Source organism: Kryptolebias marmoratus, linkage group LG7, assembly GCF_001649575.2.
Source record: "Kryptolebias marmoratus isolate JLee-2015 linkage group LG7, ASM164957v2, whole genome shotgun sequence".
Classification (NCBI taxonomy): domain Eukaryota; kingdom Metazoa; phylum Chordata; class Actinopteri; order Cyprinodontiformes; family Rivulidae; genus Kryptolebias; species Kryptolebias marmoratus.
The window spans coordinates 13,226,971-13,235,353 of record NC_051436.1 but is presented as its reverse complement, the minus strand read 5'-3'; the positions used below and the strand labels follow the sequence as shown (position 1 = coordinate 13,235,353).

General features: G+C 34.8%; 1 long non-coding RNA gene across 1 annotated transcript; it reads left to right on the top strand.

The window, feature by feature from the left end:
• Positions 1-4,765: 4,765 nt before the first annotated feature.
• On the top strand, positions 4,766-7,763 carry LOC108245919. Its single transcript, XR_001809008.3, has 3 exons — positions 4,766-5,016; positions 5,180-5,338; positions 6,939-7,763. It is a non-coding gene; the product is annotated as an uncharacterized LOC108245919 (long non-coding RNA).
• The last annotated feature ends 620 nt before the right edge of the window (positions 7,764-8,383 follow it).

The window sequence follows — 8,383 nt, the reverse complement described above, 5'->3', positions numbered from 1 at the left end:
TCCCCGGATCTAAACCCAATTGAGAACATTTGGGGATGGATGGCAAGGGAAGTTTACAAAAATGGACATCAGTTCCAGACAGTGGATGCCCTTCGTGAAGCCATCTTCAACACTTGGAGCAACGTTCCCACTAGCCTCCTGGAAACACTGACATAAAGCATGCCTAAATGATTCTTTGAAGTCATCAACAAGAATGGTGGAGCTACTCATTACTAAATCCTTTTTTTTGACACTTTGATTTCTGTTTTGGGGGGTTTTCGTGTTTTTTTTTAGCTATGGTCTTAAACTTTTGATCAGCTGAAAAAATCATGTTTGAGTGTAAATGCAGTTTTCAATTAATTCCCCGCTCAAAAGGTTTTGTCTCTTACGCTGATTTCTACTTTTAACACTGTGAAGCTCTACTTAGAACCTTCTTAAGATCCAATAGTGCAAAATGCAAATTCTTGCAATTTTTTGACTGGTCTTAAGATTTTGATCAGGAGTGTATTGTCCGGATTGTTTAGTAATAACAGATTTTCTTATCAGTGTCGGGATTTGGGTTTTTGGTTTTCAGTTTGTTGTCTTTTTGTTTCAGTTGGAGTTTATTGTTTAGTTTATTCAGTTATCTTGTTAGTTTGGTTCATATACTTTCTGTCTTTGTCTCTTGTGTCTGTGTTTGTTTTAATCTTCATCTCCACAGCTTTGTCATCTGTTTACCTGCCAAGCCCATCTCCACCTGTCAGCAATTATTATCATTCACCTGTTCCCACTTACCTCATTATCCTCTGAGTATTAAAACTTGGTCATTTCCTCCACCACTCCGTCAGATCATTGTTTTTTGTCCCTGTCCTGCGTCTCTTCTGTGCTTCTAGTTTTGGTTATGTTATGTTTTGTTTTCGCTGCCCCATCAGCTTTTGTTTTCTCTAATAAATCAGTTCTGTATTTAGTTTTTAAGTATGAGTCTGCTTTCTGGGCTTGCCTCCGTCACCACCGCTCATGACAATCAGAAGTTCAGTTCTGCAAAGATAAGACGTATTCTTTTTTTAAGTAGCCTAAGATTTCTGAAACTAAAGAGTAAATTTTATAATTATTATTTTATGCAAAAAAGCACAAGAAAGATCCAAAATAAATCCTTCAGTATTATCTACAAAAAATATCTGAATAATCAGTAAATTTCATGGGATATGCTTTTTTTTAGTGTATTTTATAATTTCCTGCTACAGAAGAGGGAAAGATTAAAACATTTGTGAGATGTAGATAAAGTATTTACTTATAACATCCACGGAGGAAAATAAATTCACAGGTTCATGTTTTAATTCACTTTAAGCTGTGACACGTTCTGTTGCTGCCATTTGACGTTTTACTCTCTGTTTTGTGTAGGTCGTGATTATATAAGAGTTGAAGTTTACTTTCATGGAAAACAACTGGAAGACTCCTCTCTGCTGTCTGATCACGGAGTAAAACACATGTCCACTGTTGAAGCAAAAGTGAACTTTCCTAGCTTTAATACCTTCTATGGTTCATTATCTGATCACGATGAAACATCATACGACCGACTATGATAAACTTCCCTCTGAGTTAACTCAACATAAAAAGAATGATAAAAAACACAGAAGTAGGGAATATTTAGCTGATTTTGAGAAACCCTGTGGGACTGCAAAGGACTGAAGTTTATCCAACCTAAACAGAATCCTCGATCTCTGAGCTCCGGATCACTTTCAATTAAAGGATCTCAGCTGAACTGTTTCAATTCTTTCTGACGTCCTACAACTTAAATGACTAAAAGGTCCTCTACGTTGACAAATTGTAACGACACCAATGATTTATGGTTCTGCAAAGATTGTTCACAGTAACTTTGTTTCATGGGTTTAAGTGACACTTTTCTATGAATCATCTTTTGAGGTCTTTCACACTCAATGTCCGTTGTGTAGTTTGGAGAAAGTGTCTGTATTTTTAAATAATGGTTTTTCATTTGATAATAATCTGTTTCTCTTGTCCTCAGATACTGCATTTAACCAGATTCATAAATGTTCTCTGTTTAGTTTTGATGGATTTTTGTGGAGCTGCAGCTCCTCCTGGACCTCTTTGATGTTCATGTTAACTTTATTAACATTGATTTCATTGGAAATGTGTCATTTTTACATTTCTGCATGACAAAATGATTTTTGTATTTTTTATACTTTACAGCATTATGCAAAACAACTTGCTTCATATTATCTTTCATAAGATGTTCACAAAAAAGAAAAAAAAGCATAAATGACAGAAAATTGTACACACACATATATATATGTATATTATATTTTATATACAGTTTGATTTAGTGATAACGTTTTTTTCTTTTGAAAGTAGACATATGAGACACTATATATGAAAACAATGCTGTATGTCTGATTAAATAAAACTATAAGTGATTCTTGTGTTTCATTTTATCTTTAAGGTCATTAAGGAGACATTAGTTTTTATTTTTTGATACAAAAATGTTCTGTTTTTTTCTCAGATTGTACAACTTTCACTTTCTTTTCTAAGTGTCAAAGAAGAACAATGTCTATGCAGGATGGGGCAAAACAAATGTGTCAAAGATTCACAGCTGGGAAATTTATTTGAATGATCATATTTTATGTTTCACACATTTCAGACTGTCTCCCAGTCTGGATCTCTCTCCCTGGTATATAATACTTACTCCTAATTAGTTATTTTTAGATTAAAGAAGGACAAGATTTCGCTCTTGAACAGTTGTTACCTTCTCACAGGAGCGTGTTTTCATAATACCGATAAAGATTCTGACTCCAAACCTGTTTCTCTGGGGCCTTGGCTGATCAAAACACTGATAAATATGACTCCATAGCTTCATTTTCAATTTTTGACTTCTACAAGGACATCAGCCATGGAATGAGACAAGAACATCCAGAAACCAAAAACAATGATGCAGCAGAGTGGTGGAGAAAGTGACTGGATTTTAAAACACTGGAGGTAATGAGGTGAGTGGGAACAGGTGAGTGATTAGGATTGAGGACAGGTGGAGATGGGCGTGGCAGACAAGCAAAGAGAAGACTGAGGAGGAAAGAATGATGATAAAAGCAGAACACCACAAAAACAAGAACTAAACTGAAATAATAACTTAAACAGAAACAAGATAATAAACAAACAATAAAACTGAAAACCCAAAACCCCCAAACCCCACAGTGAGTAATCTATTATAAATAAAAAAAGTAGCAGAAACTAAACACAAAATTTTAAATGTTTAGTTGAATAACTTATGAGTGAATCTAAATCAAATTAAATATTTTGTTAAGCATAATTGAATCACTGTGATAAAATTCAGTTAAACTCGTAAAAACACTGAGAAGTAAATAAATCTGTAAATCTTAACGTCTGTGTCAGAGACATGTTTGTAATTCAGCTTTCATTAAATATTCTGCTTGTACTCCCTGTATACATATTTATATGTTAATGATACATTTAATGTGAGACTGATGTACCCATGTGGTCTTATGTGTATTAAACCTGCAGGTGTCTTTGTTGTTATTGTTTGTGTACACGTGCACCAACATCTCAAGGATTATGGACACTCTTTTGAGGAAAACATTGTTTATATTTTAAAGCAGAGTTGTCCAAGCCTGGTCCTGGAGGGCCTCTATCCTGCAGGTTTTAGTTGTTTCTCTGCTCTTCAGCAGGTCTTCAAGCTCTGCAGAAGCCAGAGAAACAAGTAAAACATACAGGATAGAGACCCTTGAGGACCAGGATTGGACACCACTGTTGTAGACAGAGAAGACTAATAGTTTAAGAGGGGGTGAAGGAAGCCATAACCCACTGTACCAACATGAACGCTTCCTGATGCTGCAGTTGATTTTACATTATAAGAAAAGAAGAACAAGGATACATTTTATTTTCTGAATGAATGCATAATGCAAGAATACATAAATCTGTATTAAAATTATGTACATATATATATATATATATATATATATATATATATATATATATATATATATATATATATACACAGATTTATAAAAAAAATATAGCTAATAGGATAGGAATAGTGTTTATTGTACCGCAATTTCATATTTATAGTAGGAAAAAGGGTTAATAGTGGAATATCAGTATATACAAGTGAAATGCTTTCAGTATTGTTAGCACTTCAGTGGGTAAAAGAAGTAAGACCATTAAAATCAATAATCTGTTTGGATTCTAGTTCATCATTGGACACTTTGCAGAACAACCAGTCAGATAGTAGACAAGATATATTAACTGAAATACAACAAACACTGTATAGGATCAAAATGACGGTGCTTACAGTTAATTTTATATGAGTTCCAGCACATCCCGGCGTTAAGGGGGATGAAAATGGCAGACAAGATGGATAAGGAGAGCACCAAACGGGCATTGGTTGACATTAATGTTCAGTTTAGTATAACAGAAATAAAGGGTATAATAAAACCAAAAAAATAAAGCGAGGGAAAGCAGGCATTTTAAGATTTTCATTTTGATATATTTTTAATTTAGTTTAGATTTTAAAGAGCAGCTTTAGCCGTAACACTGAGGTGGGGGTTGTTACAGTGCGGGGTAGATGCTATCTGCTGATGTCACAGGGCCCTTATCTGACCAGGAAGCTACGGTAAGCTGAGGTGCAAAATTACATGCTCTGTCCTTTTAGTGTGTAATTGCAGTGCCCTGCGGGGATGTCAGTTTGTTGGAGTTGTGTGTTGTGCTCTTCCACGTGTTGTCGACTGTATGACTCGTGTTCAGAAGGCTTCAGGCCTGGACGTGTCTCTCCCCTCCAGGTGTCTAGGTGCTGCTGCTGCCTCAAATAAAGTGTTATATTTTTACTTATTATTACTTTAAATTATTACTCTGCGTCCATTCCATCATTTGACATTTTGCATCGAAGAAACCCACACTCCTTTACCTCTTAAACAAGGTTTATTACTCAAACCTTTGACTTCGTCTTATCTGGAGAGGTCCAAAGGTGGCAGAACGTTTACAGGTGAATCGTTTCCAGAGGACTTTTTTAAAGAGTGAATTGTGCGACTAAGTGTAAGTTAATTCTTTTCCTTCTGTTTTTATACCTGAAAACAGGTTTGTCTGATTTGTGGAGAAGTTTTTTTGTGATATTTTTTTTTTGAAAACTAAATAAAGTAAAAAATAAATAAAAAAGTGGAAGCTTCAGACATCATATCTTGCTGTTTTCTCAACACAGGTGCAGAAGAGGAGGAGCAGAAAATGGAAAATATCAGGGTCTTTGTTAGGGGCCTGGATCGTAAAATGGCCGTGTTTGATCTCGGCAACCCAGAGGAGATGCAGAAAATGACCGTGCTGCAGCTGAAGGAAAAAATAGCCGAGAAGCAAAGTGTCCCAGGTAAACTTATTGGGACTAGTTATCTGCTGCCATTTGACTTATCTATTAAGTAATAACACGTTTATTAAAGTAAAAACATAGAAATAAAAGGCTAAAGTAAAGTATACTGAACTTTTGTGATTGGATCAACACATTAGATCTCTGTAGTAAAGTTTTCTGTTTTCGGAATTTCTGAATTATTTCTAAGATTAAATCCATGTTTTCTAAAAAGGATTTGAAGACAGTAAATTCAGCATTTATCACCTCTAGGTTGGATTATTGTAACTCTCTTTATTTTGGCACCAGTTTCTGTTGTCCCGCCTACACTGGTACCAGGAAATAGACTGTGCCACTCTGTTGTCAGCCTCTCTTCACTGGCTTCCTCTTAAATAAAGAAAATAGTTTATATTTTTTTGTTTGTTTACAAAGACATGTGAATACTCATCTGAAATTCTCAGCCTTTATTTAAGTTCTAGATCTCTTAGGCTCTTTTGGATGTTCCACATTCTAGATTAGTTGGTAACTGAGATCATCATGGGAAATTCAGGAGTTACCGGGTGAATAAGCAGACCTCCTGAAAAAAGAACAGGTCAAACTTTTGAAATAGACAAAGAGGATTTGACAGCAGACTCAGAAATACAAAACTGCTGTATTTAAAAAGTGAAAGCTGCATGGTGAGGTTCTGGTTAATTAAATTGTCTCACTGTAAGACCAGTATGTGGTTTACAGGCGTTTCTTGCATTTAGTGACTAACACTCAGTTCAAACTAGTAGAAGTGTTTTTTAATTATTCTGATTTGGTTTAGTTTAGGACTCAGTAATCAGAATGTAGTTTCAGAAAGCCAGTTTTAGACCAGAATTAACTCATCTAGACTATAAAACCACATCTAAACCCTGTCTGCTCCTTATTGTGTGTTTGGGTTAAACACAAGGAACAAGTCAAATAAAGGAAGTTTGCAAAGTTGCAAAAGGCTTACAATACATTTATCAACCCCATTAGGTTTGTAGCAAAAATTGCAAAGCACAAAATAAAAATATAAAATATAATTAGTTTTCTTCTGTTGTACATTGTTCAAGTATAAGCACTTAGTTACTCTTGAACTATGTGAATTTACAGATTAAAAATTTTACATAAACCTTTGGGATTTCCCCACTGAGGGGCGAATATTTCTTCTTTTTCTTATAAAAAACAACAACCAAAAAGTGCTGCAACAGTCAGTTTTTAGGAACATCATACTTTGATATCAGCTGATGAAAATGAAGAGTTTCACTCCTCAGATGTTTCTGCAACAATAAGAAAAAACTGAACTTTAAATTATTAGTTATCTAACATTTTCAAGAATTGATATTCTATTTAATTTTAACTATACAACACATGAGAAAAAATGAGATGAGATCACTGATTATTAACCACAAAAAAATAAGAAACACACTCAAACGAGTCACACAAATGAGCAATAAATCACAGAAACAAAACTGCTTTGCAGTTTTCTGTTGCACTACTGGAGACTTAGACATGTTATAAGTAGAATGTACTTTGTTTGTAAATTAATAACTTCTAGTATAACTTTGGTTTAAAAAAAATCTTTCTTAGTGAGTGCTTGTTTTCTTGTGTGTTTTAGTGGACCAGCAATGGCTGATCTTCAATGGCCGACAGATGAAAGACTCAGAGATGCTGTCTGAATATGGAGTTAACCATGGAGGAGTTATACAGCTGGCTGTAAAACTGCACGGTGGAGGTGAAACTCGAAGAAGCATCGAGAATTTAGCTGATTTTTTGGAAACTCAAGGATCAGAGCGATTGTGTAAAAAATGATTAAAGACACAAAATGCAAGTTCGGACATGTAAAGTCCACCTTTTCTGTGATCATTTAAAATGTTTTTAACTTTAAATGTTGTTTTTACTGTGAGGTAGGCTGGGTTTTCTCACGTGGAAATGGTTTTGCAATTTTTAATTTATTTGTTAATATTTTGTGTTTGACAGTATTATCTACTGTATGTTGTACAGCATGTGGCTTCCAATAATCATATGAGTCTATTCTTGATTTGATTTCATAAAAAAATGGTATGCCTGAGTACATAACTGAAAAGCTCCAGTGAAAGTAAATATAAGTTGTTCTTGCGTTGTTTAGGGAAATGGATAAAAATTGTACAAAACTGAATACTTTCATGTTTAAAAGCTTTCATGATTTAGGAAAAGTCTCACACATTTTCTAGGAAGATGCTTTTACATAAGCACAGCCCTGAAGCCCTCTTGTCTCGTCTGGTGTTTCTGCCAGTTCCCTTCTGTGCCTTTATTTTGTACTGAACCATGAAGTACGGATTTATTTCTTTTAAGACGACAACAACTCCACAAAACACCACTTCAAAATAATCTGAACTATTCCCTTTCAAAGGTTTATGTGAAATGCTTTTATCTAAAATGAAATAAATGCTTTTCATAGTGACTGAAGTTTTTTTCCATTAGAATTTGCAACAGTATTTACTTTGTATTTCTATAAACATTTCAGTGTTATTTTCAATAAGTTTTGTTTAATATCGTTGAAGCATGCTCGACTATCTTAAATTCATATATGCTAAACTATGTTCCAGTGGTGGGCCGTCAGGGCCTGCAAGGCCTTCTCTGCTGGCCTAACAAATATCTGAATAATTATTATTCAGATAATAATAATTATTCAGATAATAATAATTATTCAGATAATAATCTGAATAATTATTATTCAGATATTTGTTATTCAATAATAATTCCAAATGGTCGGTCTGCTTCCTTTCATAGCCTTTCCCTTGGTTGCGCTGTTTCCAGGCATGGATTTTTATATTAAAGCATTCAACCAATCACATTTCAGCAATCATTTGTTGCCAGGGTCAAAGAAATCTGCCTGGAGGCCTTCACAATCAGTTCTGCGGGCCCTGTAGTATAAAATAAGTGTCAACCAAGCTGTTTCTTCAACCAATCAGATATTGAGTTGGCTACACCAGGGCCCTCTAGCAGGCGTACGGTGACGTCAGCACATTCGTACTCTTTGATTGGATAGTCAGAGAGCGTACTAGCCAGACCTAGCAAACC